This window comes from Erpetoichthys calabaricus, chromosome 2 (genome assembly GCF_900747795.2).
Source record: "Erpetoichthys calabaricus chromosome 2, fErpCal1.3, whole genome shotgun sequence".
Lineage (NCBI taxonomy): Eukaryota > Metazoa > Chordata > Cladistia > Polypteriformes > Polypteridae > Erpetoichthys > Erpetoichthys calabaricus.
The window spans coordinates 22,442,568-22,463,016 of NC_041395.2; the positions used below are offsets into that span (position 1 = coordinate 22,442,568).

Consider the following 20,449-nt stretch of genomic DNA (forward strand, 5'->3'; position numbering starts at 1 on the left):
TCGAGGACTCCGACAGCATTTCTGCAATATATAAAATTATTTGACAGTCCCTACCTTTCAAAGATCCAAGAGCACAGTGGGAAAAGGATCTCTCACTCAACATCTCAGAAAAGGAGTGGAAGGTAACAATGCAGAGAATCTACTCGAGCTCCATATGCGCAAAGCATAGAATTATCCATCCATCCATTTTCCAACCCGCTGAATCCAAACACAGGGTCACAGGGGTCTGCTGGAGCCAATCCCAGGGCACAAGGCAGGAAACAATCCTGGGCAGGGTGCCAACCCACCACAGGACACACACAAACACACACTAGAGCCAATTTAGAATCGCCAATCCACCTAACCTGCATGTTTTTGGACTGTGGGAGGAAACCCACGCAGACACGGGGAGAACATGCAAACTCCATGCAGGGAGGACCCAGGAAGCGAACCCAGGTCCTCAGGCCTCCCAACTGTGAGGCAGCAGCGCTACCCACTGCGCCACCCACATAGAATTATTCAACTCAAAATTATCTATCGAGCACATCTGTCTCATTTAAAATTGTCCAAAATGTTTCCAGGCCGTAATCCAACCTGGGAACGCTGCAGTCGAGTTCCAGCCTAACTGGGCCACATGTTCTGGGCCTGCACCAAATGAACATCATTCTGGACCAAAATCTTTAAATGCCTTTCAGACAGCCTTGGGGTCACCATCCCTCCTAATCCACTAATAGCTGTGTTTGGTGGGCTCACAGAGGGGCCTAAAGTGGAGAAGGACAAACAAACTGTAATTACCTTTACTACACTATTAACACGTAGACTTATCTTGCTCATTTAGAAGAATCCTAACTCTCCTGTTCTAAGTCAGTGGGTAACTGATGTTATATACTGTTTGAAACTGGAAAAAATCTAATTTCCAGTTAGAGGATCTGTACAAAACTTTTTCAAAACCTGGCAGGATCTAATCAATAACATTTTAGAATAAGCTTTTAAATTGAGGAAGCAGGTTCTCTTTTACTCCATTTATCTTTATTCGTTTTATTATTTTATCTATTAATTTGTCTTTACTAGCATAAAGTTTTACACTGCTGGCCTAGCTCTCTTTCTCAGGGGTGTGGGTTGATTTGTTTTGAACCTTTTTTTTTTGTAAAACTTGAGTTATGTGCAGGGCCGGATTTATATGAAATGAGGCCCTAGGCTATTCCACTTATGAGGCCCTTTCACCTTCCATTTTTAAGTTTGTAAATTACATGAGAGATAATAAAATACATCATTACTGTGATTAACCAATACATTTTTATGTTTGTTTATTAGTCATATGCGTAGAATTTCTCCTTATTTTCGGTTCAGTGTTTTAGTGTTCACTGTTTTTAGAATAGTGTAATTTTAATTTTGCTAACAATTTGAATGTAGGCCCCTCTTGATCTTGAGGCCCTAGGCTGAAGCCTAGTTAGCCTATAGGAAAATCCGGCCCTGGTTATGTGTATGGAATGTTATTTGATTTTAATAAATTCAATAAAATTAAAAAAAAAAGAATGTCAACCTGCAGCCACTGCGGCCCTCCAGGACCAGAGTTTGACACCCCAGTGCTAAACCATCGTGAAATGTATACATTAATAAACATAGGCAAAAAAAATGTAGATATATTTTTCAAGGGATTTTACAGAAGCGTATTAGGGCCACGAAGAACAAAAAAAACGGACACAGTGAAGAAAAAAAGTGTACGTCGAGAATAAAGTCAACCAGCCGACTTTATTCTCGTTGTTCATTTTGTCATTAATGTTGAACGTCGTAAACTTCCATCTTAAAATCGATGTTTTAATTTATTAGATTTTCTCAAACCCCGTCATAACTAATGTAGCACATTAAATGTTTCGTATTAAGTATTCGCCGACTCATGTTAATCGCTACGTGCTTCTTAAACTGACTTCCTCTTCCTCAATAACAAAACCCCACGTCCTACATGACTTTGAAAGGAAGCTGAGGCCCGCCCACCAGAAGAACATGCAAACTCAGGGCAGGGTACACCCGAGACCCCCTTGCTGCGAGGCAGCAGTGCAACATCCACGACACCATGCACACCCAAAAGTTTAATACATTTCATCATGAAACTGACACCAAGTATTTATTTTAGGATTCTAAATGTTCAGAGAGCAGTTAATATCATGGAGTGAATGTATTCTGTATAGCGATCGCTTCCTGCGGCTCCTCTCGGGAAGTCAGTTCAAGAAATACGTAGCGATTAACAACTGGGTCGGGGAAACAGTTAATACGAAATCTTAATACGATGTCTGCAGTACTATGGTGTTGTACCGCGTTAGCCATTATAAATGCAATAACAAGTCAAACACAATGACACCTTTTTTGTAATTTTGATTGATTCCTCACTAAGAGAAAGTCTCACATGTAGGTTTCCATAGTGTAGTGGTTATCACGTTCGCCTAACACGCGAAAGGTCCCCGGTTCGAAACCGGGTGGAAACAGCTTTATTTTCATCAGTCACGAAAATAAAGCCAATATTAACGTAGATTAAAACATAAAATTAGAACGTCTGAAACGGGCAAGTGAAAAGTTCAGATGAAAAAATATGCCTTAGCATATCCGTCTTCCAGGCAGCCTGGAGCAAAAACTATGAAGTCGATGGTGGCGCAGAGACAACGAAAATATTATACTTTAACGCGGATAAACGTCATTTTTGAATTCACATTTCTGGGGCAAAGTACTACGATTTGACCTCGACTCACCTAACTCGCTGTGAAGTTGCAAAGTAAAACAAATTAAAACAGTGTGCCATTTGTAAAAGGCAGGGCGGTGCAGTTGATCCCCCACCTACCGCTTGTAGCTGATTAGCCCGCATAACATTTCTCGACGATGATTGGCGAAATTAAAATGATTGACAATTACTACTCCAAGACGATTTGCTCTTTCCGGGTGTCACTCAATATTCATTGGCTCGCTAAAAAAACGAATCGATTCTCGTTTCCCTATACCTTCCGGTCTGAATTTACAGAATGACGGTGTAGCGTTATCTGGATTATTGTGTTGGTATGTAATCGTGATCATTAAACTTTTTAAAAATGAAACGAAATAACACGTCTAAAATAACAATAACAATTTCCAACATATATCTTTGGCTTTCTATTATTTAAAATTCGTGGCGGTTTCCATAGTGTAGTGGTTATCACGTTCGCCTCACACGCGAAAGGTCCCCGGTTCGAAACCGGGTGGAAACAGTTTTGCCTTCATGAAAAGGACGTTCGTGTCTAAAACTTAAATTAAAACTTAAACAAATTAAACCTTATCACATACAACCGTGCGCTGTCGAATATGTAGTGACATGAGGGGTACGATAAAAATGAAAGCACAATAAGAATGAGTAAATTATAGTGCACGGCCATGTGTTTGAATGTATTAATAAAATCTGGGAAGTAATATATTCAAGTTGATCCTGACATTTAATTAATTTGAAGTAGGTAAAAATAAATATTTGGAAATATTGCAAAGGGAAATGTTTATATACTTATAGTAAACAGCACACACACCATTTAGTTAATTATATATATATACATATATATATATATATATATATATATATATATATATATATATATATATATATATATATATATATATATATATATATAATTCGTCTTGAGTATTAAAGGTGTAGGTCTATTTTATAAGCATATTTTATAACATCAATGTTTAATATAGAGTACTGTATAACTACAATTATTATTATTCTGTATTAGCATTGATATGAACAATTTGTGAAATTAGTGTTAAGTATAAAAAATGAAACTATGATTATACAATTCAATGTTTATTATATTTACACATTATTATCCATCCATATATCTGTCTTTACACGTTTAATAAATGTAATAAACTGCACCAAGAATGTTTAAAAAATCATGCAAAAAATGTGTACGTGAATGTAAATATATCTGCCCAAACCGACACTCGTGAGTAACATTTTTAGAAAGTTCAAAAAGAAACGCAAATCGTAAAGCGTCAGTGTGCCGACTCGAACAAGCTTTTGCAGAATACATTAACTAACAAGAGGTTGGCCCGCCCTTTCCGAGTTTTGGTAGCCAACACGAGCCGTGATTCGCCAATTCTTGGTAGCCGATACGGGCTGCGATTGGCCCGAGCTTTCAATTCTTGGTATAATCTTGGTAGCAGTAAGCGATCTGATTGGTTTTCGCTTCCAAGCATTACCTCGACTCATGGCTGCTCGGGGGCTTAATTGCTGAATTAAAAAAAAAGGTTGCGCATTACTAAGAACAATATAAAAAGAATGTGAGCAATAAATGTGAAACTATAATATTTGTAGTGGCTGCAGTAATGAATTAATAAATATAACTATACAACGGATATAGTGGGTTGGATAATGGATGGATGGCTAATGGATGGATGGCTAAGCATGCATAGAAATACTGTATATATAATATAACATGCATATATATATATATATATATATATATATATATATATATATATATATATATATATATATAATGGATTAATTAATATAACCATGCATATATATCCATCCATCCATTAACCAACCCGCTATATCCTAACTACAGGGTCACGGGGGTCTTCTGGAGCCAATCCCAGCCAACACAGGGCGCAAGGCAGGAACCAAACCCTAGGCAGGGGTGCCAGCACACCGCAGATGCATAAATATGCATAGAAATAATTCCTGGGATATAACTGAGCATGGGAAAGGTACTATATAACTACAATGTATTATTATTATCTTTCCTTAAAATCCCACTCTATTCATTCATGAACCCGAGTCCATTGCTTGAGCTTAGGGCTACCATGAGGGTGTGATGGTTCACTTGATGGATCAAGTCCTCCTCGGTATATGAGCAGGGCCAAGGAGGATGATCTTTTAAACGTTTTGTATCTTGAAATTACCAGGGATTTTGTTGGTGTAGTTCTCCATCCTTTTCTTGACCAGCCCGAGAGTACCCGTTACCGCTGGTATTACTGTAGTTTTCATACATTTACATTTATTTATTTGGCCTACTCTTTTATCCAAATGACTTCCAACATTTGAGATATAATTGGTTCCATTTCTTTTATTTTTCCAATTGGAGCACAGGCAGGTGAAGTGACTTGCTCAGGGTCACACAGTGTCAGTGGTGGAATTTGAACCGACAACCTCAGGGTTTGAAGTCCAAAGCCTTAACCACTGTGCCCCACATTTTCTCAATTTCTATTTCTAGGTCTTTATATTTGTAAGAATTTTCCTTTAATTTTTAGGGAGGTGTTCCTTTCAGTGAGGACAGACATGTCGATGAGCAGACAAGATGTCACCTTCTTGTCCTTCACTACTATATCAGGTCTGTTAGCCTTGCTTTCTTTATCAGTTATTACCTCCTCCTCCTCCTCCTTAGTATCTGCCATTGCTCCAATTTTAGTATCATCTGTGAATTTCCCAAGCTTACTGAGCTGGTACACCTGAATCTATGTCATCGATATTGAAATAATCAACTGTAATTTGACATTGAAATAAGCAATAATAGTAATTTTTCCTAATTGACCAAAATGCAAGAATAACAAAGAAATATGACAATTCTTGTGATGTGGAGAAGGCATGCATGTTTGGGCTGTCAGAGTAAACATGATTATTCAAATATAAATAAATAGTGAAAAATGTATAAAGGTATAAAATATGTTACATATATTTTGAAAATATATTTTTTAAATAGAAAAATATATGAAATATATGAAAACAATCCTTATTCGAAGGCATACATTGCCATTAGATTGTAACAGAGGTGTGACAAGGATGGACAGGATTAGAAATGAGGACATTAGAGGGTCAGCTCAAGTTGGACAGTTTGGAGACAAAGTCAGAGAGGCGAGATTGCGTTGGTTTGGACATGTGCAGAGGAGAGATGCTGGGTATATTGAGGGAAGGGTGCTGTGAGAGATGGCCGGCAGTTCAACCCGGCCGGGACGCCCCTAAAATGGAAGGATAGGGGAAGGCAGCTACTTGTCGACACGGCCTCCCCCAAAACGCATAGATGGCAGCTCCCCTGGAATGTAGCGGTGCCCCGGATTCCCTCAGGCCATCCTGGGACTTGGAGTTCGGTTTCTCAGCCCTGTTGGGTGCCGTGGGTGCCGCCAGAGGGAGCTGTTGAAGGACCTGGGGAGTCATGGTTTCCCTATAGCTCAGAAGTACTAATGGATCACGAGGACAGAAGTCTCGAAGTACTTCAGGGCTGTTTAAAAGAACGTGAATTCTCCAGCTGACCTGGAAGTGCTGGCAAGTCACGTGGGAGGAAGAATAGAAGCACTTCTGGGTCAGGAACTACAGTGGGTATGGAAAGTATTCAGACCCCCTTCAATTTTTCAATTTTTCACTCTTTGTCATATTGCAGCCATTTGCTAAAATCATTTAAATAATTTTTTTTTCCTCATTAATGTACACACAGCACCCCATATTGACAGACAAAAAAAAGAATTTTTGAAATTGTTGCAGATTTATTAAAAAAGAAAAACTGAAATATCACATGGTCCTAAGTATTCAGACCCTTTGCTGTGACACTCATATATTTAACTCCGGTGCTTTCCATTTCTTCTGATCATCCTTGAGATCACCTTCATTTGAGTCCAGCTGTGTTTGATTATACTGATTGGACTTGATTAGGAAAGCCACACACCTGTCTATATAAGACCTTACAGCTCACAATGCATGTCAGAGCAAATGAGAATCATGAGGTCAAAGGAACAGCCTGAAGAGCTCAGAGACAGAATTGTGGCAAGGCACAGATCTGGCCAAGGACTGCTGAAGACCCAGCAAGCGAGCCAGAGTTGGCTGTCAGAGTAAACATGATTATTCAAATATAAATAAATAGTGAAAAATGTATAAAAGTATAAAATATGTTACATATATTTTGAAAATATATTTTTAAATAGAAAAATATATGAAAATAGTGAAGGTGGACAAAGTTTGCTGGGAGGTGTGGAGGAGAAGAAATAGGAAAGAGATATTGTACCTGTACAATACCTGTAATATTGTGGCTGTGGTGCTTTGGGTGCTGTTAATAAGAAGAAAAGCGATTAAAACGCGTCTTATTGCTTTTACTTTGTGTCCTGAGCATCTGTCTGTTGGGGTTAAAGGGACAACGGTGACCCCTAGCATCTTAGGGTGCTAAGGATAGAGCTGCCAGGCAAGAGGAAAAAAGGAAGGCCTAAGAGAAGGTTTATGGATGTGGTGAGAGAGGACATGCCGGTGATGGGTGTAAGAGAGTCAGATGAAGAGGACAGAAAGATTTGGAAAAAGATGATCCTCTGTAGCAACCCCTAATGGGAGCAGCCGAAAGAAGAAGAAGAAGAATGGCCGTTTATTTTACCTCACACTGATTTCGGCATTGTGTTATTCCAGACGCACTGTGCTGCAGTTTTCTATATTTTACATGTATTTTGCATGTCACTTCCAAAAACAGTGTTTTTATCATTTTGAATTCTTAGTTTGTATCATATGTGATTCACTGTTAAGCTGAAAGAATTGTGCTTGATCCACTTCATCAATGTCTTTGAGGATTGTGAAGGTGTGAAATAGGTCCCCTCTGATTGAGACAAAACAGATTTAAATCTCAGAGTCTATCAAGGTGTAACATGTCCTCAACTCCTGGGATGCACCTGGTTGCTCTCCTCTGAACAGATTCAAGTGCTGCTATGGTGTAAATGATGGACTAGATAGTCTGGGCTCGGGGATGATTTCTTAATAGACTAGGGGGCTTTGCCCCCTGCTCGCTTCGATCGCCAACCCCCGTGTTTGGTTTTCCGTATACACACTTTTAAGATTTTTTTTTCTTTGAATTGTTGCTATTTCATTAGTTTCACTTTTATTTCAGAACTTCTGTAAAAACAATATTTGGAATCTTTCGAGTCCCAATATGCTGAATCTTTTAAATGAGGTCAGTGAGACGTGTGTTTAATGACTTTGTAGCATAATTGAGGATAGGTTTCTCTGTCTGGAATTTCAGCACAGACAAAACGATCGACATCATCAGCAGTTAATAATTTATTTTGCAAAGTAACCAATAAATGCATGTGAGGTAAAACAAGTTTTTGAAACTCTATGACTTAAACTTCAAAGCCTTACAATATTTACATACTTCTGACATATCACCTGTGTCCATATATTCGATCTGTATTTGCCTGTTAGTTATTTCTCCGAGTAATCATTTCTCTTTTTTTGTACTAATGAGATATTTACTTTCTTTGTTTTGACACTGTCGTTTTTTTCTGCTTTCATATTCTGTATCTTGCACTGCATGTGTTCGGTCCCTTTGTTTTTTAACCGCTTTATGACATTTTACTTTGTTTTCTACTCTTTGTCTTTTATTTCTGACCTCGCTTGTCCTGCTAATTTTTCAATGACACCTGGTCCATGGTGATTATTTTCCCTTTTTTTCGATTAATAATTTCCGTTTGTTTGCGCTCCTGCGATCTTCACTTTCTTTTTTTTATACTTTCTAATTTTCCTACTTTCATATTCTTTAACTTTCTCCACATTTATATCGCACATACGTTTTTTTTTTTTGAGCCTTTCAAATTCCACTGCTTTCATAATCTGCTCTGCGTGTGTATAGCGGCAACGTTTGTGAACGTCTTTATGAAGTTCTACTTTGTCTTTTACTCTGTCTTTTAATTCTGAGCCCGATTGGACGTGCTTTGTTTCAGTTCCACTTGTTACGGGCTGATAATTACTTTCCTTATTTTCTGAATTTGCACTTAGATTATTTTTTCTTTTTTGCTCGTTTTTCTCTCCAACACTTCTGAGTCTCTTTTCTCCACGCTGCTTTCTTCTTCGCTTACTCGTCGACGTTTCAATTATAACGTATTGTCCTTATACGCTTTATATGCGCTGAGACCCTGGATCTGTGTGTGCTCAAATCCTTCACAAGACTGAATGTTTTGCTGCCCCGTTGTCTTATTTGATATTGATTGTAAGTAGGGCGTGTCTTGCAAGAATCTCATGTTCTACGTCATCGCGAGGCGGTCCTGGGTCAATCTCTTGGCACAATGTCTCATGTTTAAGGTCCTCGTGGGTCTTTTAACTGTCTTCCGTGATCTTAACGTGAACATCACGTCTCGACGCCCTACTGTTTCTCTCCAGGAGTTTTTTTTATAATAGAGAGATAGAGCACAAGAATGGAGACACAACCAGGGTGGGATGGTCTTCTGTTTCTATCGCCTTAGCAAGTGGGTGGGCCTTTCTGGCAGTGTCTTAAATTGGTTTGAATCCTACCTGCCAGGTAGAAAATTCTTTGTTAGTTGTGGTAATTATACTTCGATGACACATGATATTCTATATGGTGTTCTACAAGGCTCTATCCTGAGTCCGCTGCTCTTTTTTACATGCTTCCATGAGGTCAGATTATCTTGGGGCATAACGTGAGCTACCACAACTATGCTAATGACACGTAACTGTATTTATCAATAGCGCCTGATGACTCCGACTCAGTTGAGTCACTGACACAATGTCTTACTTGTGTTTCTGAATGGATGAATAATAATTTTCTCAAACTAAATAAAGAGAAAACAGAAATTTTAGTGATTGGCAATAATGGATATAATGAGGTTATTAGAAATAAACTTGAAGCATTAGGATTAAAAGTCAAGAAGGAGGTAAAGAATTTAGGGGTAACTGTTGATTGTGACCTGAATTGAAATCACATATTAATCAGATCACAAGGACAGCATTTTTTCACTTAAGAAATATAGCAAAAGTTAGACCTCTTCTATCATTGAAAGATGCTGAGAAATTAGTTCACACTTTTGTTTTCAGTCGACTAGATTACTGTAACGCACTCCTCTCAGGACCACCCAAAAAAGACATCAATCGATTACAATTAGTGCAGAATGGAGCTGCTAGAATCTTAAATAGGAAAAGAAAATCCGAGCACAGCACCCCAGTTTTGATGTCACTTCACTGGTTACCTGTGCAATTCAGAATTGACTTTAAAATACTGCTTATGGTTTACAAAGCCTTAAATCTTTATCATTATTATCAATCTTTAATTTAAAATTATTTATTGTATCAGTATGCTGCTGCTGAAGAATGTGAATTTCCCATTGGGATTAATAAAGTATCTATCTATCTATCTATCTATCTATCTATCTATCTATCTATCTATCTATCTATCTATCTATCTATCTATCTATCTATCTATCTATCTATCTATATTAAGCCTTATAATAATATAATAATATTATATTAATATTATATTATATTAATCGCTCCATCTTATATTTCGGAATGTCTGACACTTTACACTCCAAATCGTAACCTTAGATCTTCAAATGAGGGTCTGCTTAGAATTCCAAGAGCTGGTGAGGCGGCCTTCTGCTGTTATGCACCTAAAATCTGGAATAGCTGACTGATAGAAATTCATGGATGGACGAGGGAAGAGTGGATCTTTTGAACAATTCGACCCACAACAAGAGAGCTGGCCATGCTCCCCTGGTTGGGACCCATTATGGACACTGGAAGGGTTGCCTGGGTGTTGTGATACAGAAGGGTGACCCTGTTGGGGTCCTTGGTTGCCATGGGGTTTACTGTGAAGAATGGCACGTCCTATTGTGGGGAATTTCTGAATGACCTAGAAGTGCACGCAGTGCCAGGACACCAAAACTGCTTCCAAGTTTTGACATAAAAGGAGCCACTCTGCCTCATCCAACTGAGTCACAGTGAGGAGAAAGACGGCGAAACTTGCGTTGAAGAGTGGAAGAAGATGGAGGAGGAGAAGGAGTTTTAGTAATGACAAGTATATTGCTAGATTGATCTTAGAAAATCTGTAAACGTGTCTCCTGGTAATAAATAATCTTTTATTTTATCCCTAAACTGTGGTTGGTGGAGTTGTGTCTGGTGTTCATGGCTCAGTGGCACCCTGTGTGGTGACAATGTCTTCAATGCTGCATTCATTGTTCCTGCCTTATGTGCAGTGCTTGCTGGGATAGCCTTCAGCTTCCCCGTGACCCTGCTATGGATACGCAGGTTTAGGAAATGAATGAATGGATGGATGGATGTGTAAACTTTGTGTTAAATCTTGGTTGGCTGTTTCAGTGCTTATTGCTGTCTCCTTGCATACGGAAAGATTGTACCAAATCGGGGTCCTGAGCCAAGTTAAGGGAAAACTATTTCATTCAATGAATCCATTTGGAGCAAACACATACAAAATATAATTAATTCAAACAATTGTCTGTGGCCATAGTACATAAAATCAAAGTAATTTAACAGACTATCCCATTATTGGAACCCCCGTAAAGAAATGGAACAATCTGAAAATGACAGAAAAATCCTCTGCCTCCTTCATCCAGTCCCAGATCTTACATGTGACGTTGATGTTGGCTTGGGACCTCATGAGTAAGTTTTCATTGGTATTTTAACGTAAAAATAACTCAGTGTTTGCTGTGTGCGTGTTAGAGGAGCTACATTGCAATATGCTGTAAAGCTTTGAAATCCACTAAATAATGACATGTCAGTTTATTTCATTATTATATTGGCTTCCTATAGTGGCCCATATTTAGTTCAGATCCTTGGTGCTTGCCTATAGAGGAGCATAAGAGACAGCACTTATCTACAGTATATGGAGGTCCTCTGCTCCGTCTCGAACCGCTCACGTCTGCTGATGGACTCAAATGTCAATCCTGACTCTTTTAATGTGTAGCTAGCTGGTGGAATGCGCTGCCCACCTCCATCAGAACTGCTGACTCCATCAAATTGGTTTGTTTGAAGACTGTTATATGGTGGATTTATGTCTGTCAGGTTTTTATAATCTAATTAATTGGCTTGTATTTTGTTCTGAGCTCTTAACTTGTACTTGTACAGTTTTGTACTCTTGTCCTGTAGTCCTGTAACACTTGGTTCCAAAAAGTTCCCCCAACTAATGATTACTCAATTATATTGACCTCTTTTGCAAGCCCCTTTGGTTAAAAGTGTCTGCTAGGAAAATAAATGCAAATGTACATTGATGGATACAAACCCAGTCATGTATTATTTAGAGACCACTTAATAAGTTCTGCTATTGCTTCATAGAATGTCAATACAGCCCTCATTGAAACATAACACTTAGTACAGATTCTAAATAGTTATATGTTTCGTATAACAAAATATTCTTGAATTAGCACAGGGTGACAGAAGGATAAAAGTGTATCCCCTCGGCATCAAGTGCAAGAGAAGATTAGGTGCCAGTCCATTGCAAGGCCAAAGCGCGCCCACACAATGTAAATTTAGTATTAATAATCGGCATAGGAGGACATTAGTGAAACTGTAGGAGAAGAGGAAAAAAACAAAGAACGCAGAATAAAACCTTACATATGCACACAAGGGCGGCACGGTAAGGAGACTTGGGTTCGCTTCCCGGGTCCTCCCTGCGTGGATTTTGCATGTTCTCCCCGTGTCTGCATGGGTTTCCTCTCACAATCCAAAGACATGCTGGTTAGGTGCATTGGCGATTCTAAATTGTCCCTAGTGTGTGTGTGTGTGTGTGTGTGTGTGTGTGTGCGTGCATGTGCATGCCCTGTGGTGGGCTGGCACCCTGCCTGGGGTTTGTTTCCTTGCCTTGCACCCCGTGTTGGCTGGGATTGGCTCCAGCAGAACCCCGTGACCCTGCAGTTAGGATATAGTGGGTTGGATGATGGATGGATGGATGGATATGCACACAGAGTCCATGCCACACTGCACAATGGATTGTAAGCCAGGCTGCCACATCACAATGGAGCAGCACTAGCCACTGCGCCACTGTAAATGTTTGGTATCACACATGAGGACGAAAATAAGACAACAATATTTTAATTTAGCAATAGGAGGTCTTTAGCAGCATTAATGCTGATCCAGAACTTTACATTAAAACTCTGAATACCAGTTAACGCAGTCTCCAATTCTTTATAGCTTGGAAATCTTCCCCCAACTCTTGCCATTCTATCAAGCAATGTCAACTTGCTTATTTCATACCAACAAGCGCTGGGTCGTGTCTGGTAATCCTTAGTTAGCAACCAGCAAGCCCGCAATTCTCGAAAGAATCACAAATCCAAGAATGGCAATCACTTTCTGTTCCCTCCGATACTTGGAGGGATGAAATATCATGGAGGGTGGGTGCGTCCTGGAAAAGTTCATTTAATTAAATAAACATATTTGAACTAAAGCGGTTTCGTTTTGGAGCTGTGACTCATCTGGTTCTGGTGTTTCAGAAGCGCGTTGTAGGTGCCTTCGTTTATTGTTTTTATCCATGCAGTCTCTTTTTTGTTTTTCTATGGCTGTGTCGTCAGCGAGAAGTCATTTGCTGACGGCGGCGGATTCGTGTGCTGAAGTGACCATGGCGGCGGATCCGGGCATGGAGGGCTACATTACTAAACGAACGTGGTATATGCGGTGGTGTGGGCGGTCGCGTTCGGGCGGCTGTACAACCTGGCGTGCACGCTTTACCTCAGGTTTAGTTCACAGGTCGTAGCCATGGTAAAGTTTTCATGTAATTAAATAAACATATTTGTACTAAAGCGGTTTCTTTGTGTGGGCGCCTTCGTTCATTGTTTTTATCCATGGCAGCTGGTTTTGTGTTACAAATCGTTGAGCTCTTTCCATTTGGAGCCGTGACTCCTTTGCTTCTGCTGCTGGCACAGTGGATTAGAGCAAGTTTAGTTTACAGGTTGTGTTGTTTGGGCGCCACCTACTGACTCTGGGAAGCCACTGGGTTTGACTCTGGGGCACTGCGGCGCAGTGCGCATGCTCGTCAGTGCGTCCGCCGTGCATAAATTAAACTGTCGTTTAGTAATATAGATACATCAAATCAGTTTTATTGCTTACAGAGATCATTAATTGTCTTGTCAGTATAACTGCCTGTTTTTGAAACTGCAATATATTCTGTACCCATAAAGTTACAGATTTGGTTACAATTTAAAGAAAATAATTAGTATGAAACTATTTAATAGACATGAACCCCAGTTCATTATTTATTGTTAAACAACAGCTTATATTTTCCTAGTGATAGGATTTAAAGTCAACCTATCAGAATGCAAACCCTGAATAGACACATACTGTATGTCCACATAAATACAATATTCTCCACACACACAGTTAATATGAGTAAAAGTTAACATGATTGGGGCAAACTTTTAAATTTAAGTCTGGTTGGATGCTGACTGGAGAAAACATACGAGGGTTGTTCAGAAAGTTTCTGCACTTCTTTTTAACTCTATTTATCAAGAATTTCAAAACCAAATAACATCACTTTTCTACATAGTCACCTTCCTTTCCGATGCAATTTTCCCAGCGTCGTACCAACTTTTTAATGCCATCAGCAAAATATGTTTTTAGTTGAGCGTGATGCACCGCTGCTTTCACATCATCATCACATGAAAATCTACTTCTCGTCCGGAGCGCTCGGCATCCGTCACACTAGTACGGCCATTTTCGAACACTTCAATCCACTAATAGACGACTCTATGAGAGAAAACTTTATCCCCATACTGAGCCCACTTGTGGAGATGAATTTGTGCTCCCAGTACACCTTCTGCCTACAAAAAGCGTATGACAGAACACTGTTCCATTGTGGTGCCATCTTCACCACAGGGTGACAACTCTTATACTAAACTGCAAAGGCAGCCGGCTTGCCATACAGAACTAGTCACATGACCCTCTCAGACACGACCAATTACTACTCCTCCCGCTTTCACCGTTTCCAACGAAAATATAAAAGTGCGGAAACTTTTTCAACATCCCTCATACAAACATATTAAACAGAAGAAATAAAATCTAACAATACCACAATGTTCACTTTCTATAGTATTTTTCCACCTTGTTGTCAGTTGGGGTGGGTTATCCTCTCTGCCAGTCTTTGAATTTCCAAGCAACGCTTGCTGTTGTAGGTTAAGTGAAGAATCTCTGTTTCACCCTCCAGCCTGCACACCAGAACAATGAAGAGATTAATATAATTTGTGAATGTTTTTCATAAATCAGGCAAAGTCTACAGTAAATAACTTTCCCTTTCTCTGTGGTGGTTCGGACATGGTGATGGATTATTTTTCAACAAATAACTCAAGACACACTTGCTGCAATTAACAGAGTAATAATAATTTATTCACAAGATAAGGATAATAGATGATGGAGATTTGCAAATATATCTCTCTGTTATAAAAAAAAATCTTTGGGAGGGAGACTAAGGAGACGAGACATGATCTTCTCGGAAGACAATTTGAAGTCCCGCGAGAGACACTTCAACTTGCTCCCAGCTCTTAAAACAACGACAAGTGACAAGCAAAACATGCAGCTCGCCAGCAGCAGAAAGCCAGCAGATGATCCGACCGTACGTGCGTTCAGCCACCCTAACCCCCAACGCGAGCAGCAGAGACAGGAAGTGGCAAAAGGCAGCTGCTGTACAGGCTTTAAAATGATCGACGGGCAGTGCGACAGCAGCAGCAGAAAGACAGCAGATGATCCGACAGCACCTTCTTAGCATGCGTTCAGCCGCTCCCCCTTCACAACATGAGCAGCGTTATTATACGTCCTGCAAGAAAGAGATTTAACCACACCTGGGGCTGGAAATAAAGGACAAGTATTGTTTTTAACAAAAGATCCATCCATCCATTTTCCAACCCGCTAATTCCGAATACAGGGTCACGGGGGTCTGCTGGAGCCAATCCCAGTCAACACAGGGCACAAGGCAGGAACCAATCCCGGGCAGGGTGCCAGCCCAGCGCAGGACACACACAAACACACCCTAGGGCCAATTTAGAATTAGCCAATCCACCTAACCAGCATGTCTTTGGACTGTGGGAGGAAACCGGAGCGCCCGGAGGAAACCCACACAGACACGGGGAGAACATGCAAACTCCACGCAGGGAGGACCCGGGAAGCGAACCCAGGTCCCCAGATCTCCCAACTGCGAGGCAGCAGCGCTACTCACTGCGCCGCCCTTTAACAAAAGATTTAAAATAAAAATGAAAATAATGCATATGTAACAAGTCCCATGAAAATAACAATGTCTTTCAATTGTATATCTGGTAAACCAAACCCGGGGGTGGGCGAGCGAAGCCAGCAGGGGGCAGAGCCCCCTAGTATTTATATATATATATATATATATATATATATATATATATATATATATATATATATATAATATATATATATAAAGCTCATTGCATTCGTAATCTGTGTCCCGACCTGATTGTATGGGTGGTTACCTACCAGGTAACGCATGTGGTTGGTCTGCCATTCAGCAAACATCCTCCACGTGGCCCTCTTCAGTTGCGAGAAGCAGATCATGGAATGTTGCATAGTTTACTGTCAAGTAGTACACGACATGTGTTTCACCCTTATTTGGGTTCATCAGGCGTATACACTCTACTGCTCCCCTTGCAGGGATCGAACCTCAGACATCAGTGTCAGAGATGAAGTCCCTTTACGCTGCGCCACGGCGTGTAGGTCGTTTATTTGACAGCCTGTAGATCGGAGTAATTACATTCATTGCATTCGTAGTCTGAGTCCTGACCTGATTGTATGGATATATAGATGCAGAACAATAACAAACAAGACAAAACATACATTAAAGGGTAAAGCTTAGTTGAACTTTTTTCTCTCCTACAGAAAAAGGCATAAAACTTATGAATTCTGATCTTTCAGTTCTTGTGGTTAATATAGATAAGTTCTTTAGCTAGTTATTAAGCCCCTAGGGTCTGCACCATGGCATGGATTTACTCAAACCTAGGCTATACTGGTTAACCCCCGACACAGAGAGTTTCTGTGTGTACGAGCGAGACTCTGAACTTTCCTACTGCATTCAGGAAAAAAACGTAAAGCTAAAGACTTGTCCTTCACAAAGTTACTACTATTAAGTTACAGTGATACCAATACCACAGTACATTAGCTGGCTTTATCCTAACTAGTAAGTTACAACTGATAGCCCTCAGAGTCAAAGTAGATGTACTTATGGTTTGGTCTAGGCCATGCTTTGTTCCTTCTGGGTCGGTTTTCTCCAGCACAAGAGAAGTTTCTTTGTTCAGGAGCTCTTCACCTTCTTTGTCTTGGTTTCACCTTCTGGTTGCAATTGGTACTATAGGTTTCTTTTCAAGGTTTTGCACACAGTGTCCTCTTTGGCTAGCATAAGGTCTACATCTGCGGTCTATCTGGTGATCACTGAACTCCCACCTTTTTCAAGATAAATGCGTGGCTTTTACGCACTGTTCTTCTCTTGCTCATGCAACTTGCTTCACTTTAGTAACGTTTGGACTTGTGGCACCCTTATCAAGTCTCTCTATTCTTGCAGTCCAGCACCAGGTAACCCTTCAGAGTAAAAGGTTCTTGGTACTACTCGACTCCAGGCAATAGGACTCCTGGTATGGAGCAGAATTTACGACCAGGCCGAGAGCTTTGAACATGTAGAGAGGGCATGGATCTGGTGTTTGTAATGTTTTTGAAAGGAACGGCTTAGTGTTTTGCCATTGGTTCCTTGGATGTGCATAAGGCCGACCATTTGTTTGACAACTGACACAAAGTTTTGTCCATCCAGGATGCCAATTGTTGAGTTGTGACTCTTTGTTCCTTCACCAAGTGTTTACATGGTGCATGGAGGAGACATCTCTGCATGTCACTTTGTCTGAGATTGAATTGCCTTATCAGATAAGGCCCAGAAACTGCATTCTGAAGAGGCCCAGCGGAGAGAAGTTAGGAGGGTATGGCAGCTGCTTTTTAAGCAAAAGGCTTGAGTAGGAAAGCAAACCAAAATGGGTAATGCTTGTCTGTCCTACACTGTTATCTGGCCATCTTTCTTCCTGTTGTGCCTCTCTGTAGACTAACACCGCTCCACTTGACATCTGTTGGTGGCTAAATGTATTGGTCCCCTTACACTCTTTAACATGAAATGTGGTGAACCTGACAAAAGTAATTAGCATCCATCAATCTTTATTCTATATTAGTCATTTAGCCCGTTACAATAACGGGCGCTAGAACAGTGGTGCATAAACATTAGTAGGAACAGTCTATTAAATGGCAAGGAACTTAGACCTCATTCTTTTTGTTGGTCGTATTTTTCTTTCTTTCAGCCTTTCTTTTGTTGATGTTTACTTGCTGAGCTGACCGTTCTTCGTGGGCTGCCGCCGTGTATTGTGTGCCTTTAATTTTCTGTGACAGTAATACTGTCTTGTACGGCTCTATTCAATAAGGGCGTGCACAAAAAGGCGAGCTTCAAAAGGGCGACCTCAATCGAGCGCGGCGAATAAAGGCGTTCGTAGATAATTTAGTTCAAATGGCTCTGGAATATGTGAAGAGCAACAAAGGTGCAGATCTTTATTTACGTGCTTTTATTCGCTGCGCCCAATTGAGGTCACCCTTTTGAGGCTCGCCTTTTTGTGTGTGCCCTTATTGAAGGATGCCGTCTTGTACATCCGCTGGCTTGTACGTCCGTAATATACCTTTAATTTTCTCTGGCGGTAATACAGGCGTGCGCGTCGGTAATATGCCTTTAATCTCCTCTGACAGTAATACTGGCTTGTATGTGGCTGTAATATGCATCACTGTATTGTGTACCTTTAATTTCCTCTCGCAGTAATACTGGTTTGTATTTCTGTAAAACGCCTCTAACTTTCTCTGACAGTAATATCGTGCATCGCACCGTGCCCCGCGCATGCGCACTTCATCAGAAGACACCCACACACGGACACCTGGACGTACACAGGGATTTTATATATATAGATTCCATAGTGCAGACACTTTCCTACTGATTTAAGACTAACATACATCCCCCTTTGTTATTTATCCCCTGCTTTGTCCTATTACAACCTGGAATTAAAATGGATTTTTGCATGGTTTACAAAATTTTATTTACGCAACATGCCAACCACTTTGAAGATGCAAAATATTTTTATTGTGACACAAAGCAATAATTAAGACAAAAAAAGAATAGATCTTGAGTATGCATAGGTATTCAATACTTTGGAGAGTTTCTTCTGCTGAAATTCTGGCTTCAAGTCTACTGGTAAATGTCTCCACTAGCGTTGCACATCTCGCCAGTGGAATTTTTAGCCATTCCTCAAGTTCAAACTGCTCCATCTCCTTCATGTGTGATGGGTTGTGTTGGTGTACAATTTGGAAACCGTTTTCATCCAGCATGTTCCATTTTTTAGTTATGATGTTCCAGGTCTTGGTCAACTAGGGTGACTGGACAGTAAAGGCAATGAGGTTCAGCATTTAAGAAATAAGTTTGGTCTCGAGAAAAGTGAAGCCAAAATTAAGGAAGGTGTTTTTGTTAGCCGTGAAATCCGTGAACTGATGCTTGACGATGAGTTCAAAAGGGAACTGAGCTTGTGGAGAACCTGCTGAAAGTATATTAGCTTACGGGAGCCAGAATGTCACTGAAGACATTCTCATCTCGACTTTTTTCCACCAAATCTAAGCGATGTCAGAGATGAGGATGGGGAAAGATTTCATCAAGATACAAAGGTGATGGAAAACTGATATCGGGAAAAATTCACTCCGAGCATGATGGGTGACTACTGTTGGTTCTGGCAAAGAGAGATGGATGTGCAGTACAAGCGCAAAAGCAGGGGCCTCCAACATTTTTGGGCACTCTGACCTCACTTTTATATTGAGGTAAATTGACATAAATATACTTGAACGTGTCTCTGGTATCGTCTTCTGGTTTGTTTTCTGAATAAACACATCAAAACAATTTTGGTGGGACAGAGTCCAAACTCCAGATATCGTGTTGATATATTGATATTCAAAAATGTCAAAACACGTCAATGATGTGTATCTCAAAAACCTGACGTGCTAGCTTAATTCATATATGAAATCAGTGTAAAAAACTTAATAAAGAGCTGCTCTGAAGTTCCCAGAAGCAAACAAAAAATATTTTTTTGTAGACCAGTGTTGTGAATCTGGTTGGAACAAAAACCTGCAGCCACAGGGGGTCCCCAGGACCAAATTTGGGAACCACTGCATTAGTGCATTATACAGTCCAAGCATAACATCTCTTGATTTATATTATATTTATGTTTTTGCTTTTGTGTCCCTAAGGTCTCTTAAATTCTCTTTTTTAGCGTCTTTATCATACTCAAAAAATGCTTGCTGTTTGCTTTGGTTTCACTAGTAATTGTTTTTTAATGGTTTCTCTTTTGACGTTTCAAATGCTTTTTTGATCTCTTGCTGTAGTGTCCGGACTTCGTCAGAGTTATTTGGCTGTTTCTGTTGTTTTCAGGCCAAGCTTCATCCTCTGTGAGTCAACTTTTTGAAGGATGCAGTGCCACCTGTAGCCAAACTGGGGCCTTTAGTGGAATCTTCTTGGGCCACCCCAGCCCACCTCAATCTCGATCTACTGCACTTCTATTCCTTAGAACAGCTTTAATTTGAACAATACATTTAGAAATAAACAAAAAAGCCCACATCACACACTTAATTTAACTATTAACACATAAAATACAAACACTCTCCTAAAAATAATCTAAA

The 20,449-nt window shown here is 40.1% G+C and overlaps 2 non-coding genes across 2 annotated transcripts; both read left to right on the forward strand.

Moving 5' to 3' along the window:
• The first annotated feature begins 2,389 nt into the window (after positions 1 to 2,389).
• trnav-aac (transfer RNA valine (anticodon AAC)) lies at positions 2,390 to 2,462 on the forward strand. Its single transcript has one exon. It is a non-coding gene; the product is annotated as a tRNA-Val (tRNA).
• A 677-nt stretch (positions 2,463 to 3,139) lies between these two features.
• Positions 3,140 to 3,212, forward strand: trnav-cac (transfer RNA valine (anticodon CAC)). The gene has a single exon. It is a non-coding gene; the product is annotated as a tRNA-Val (tRNA).
• Positions 3,213 to 20,449: the final 17,237 nt, after the last annotated feature.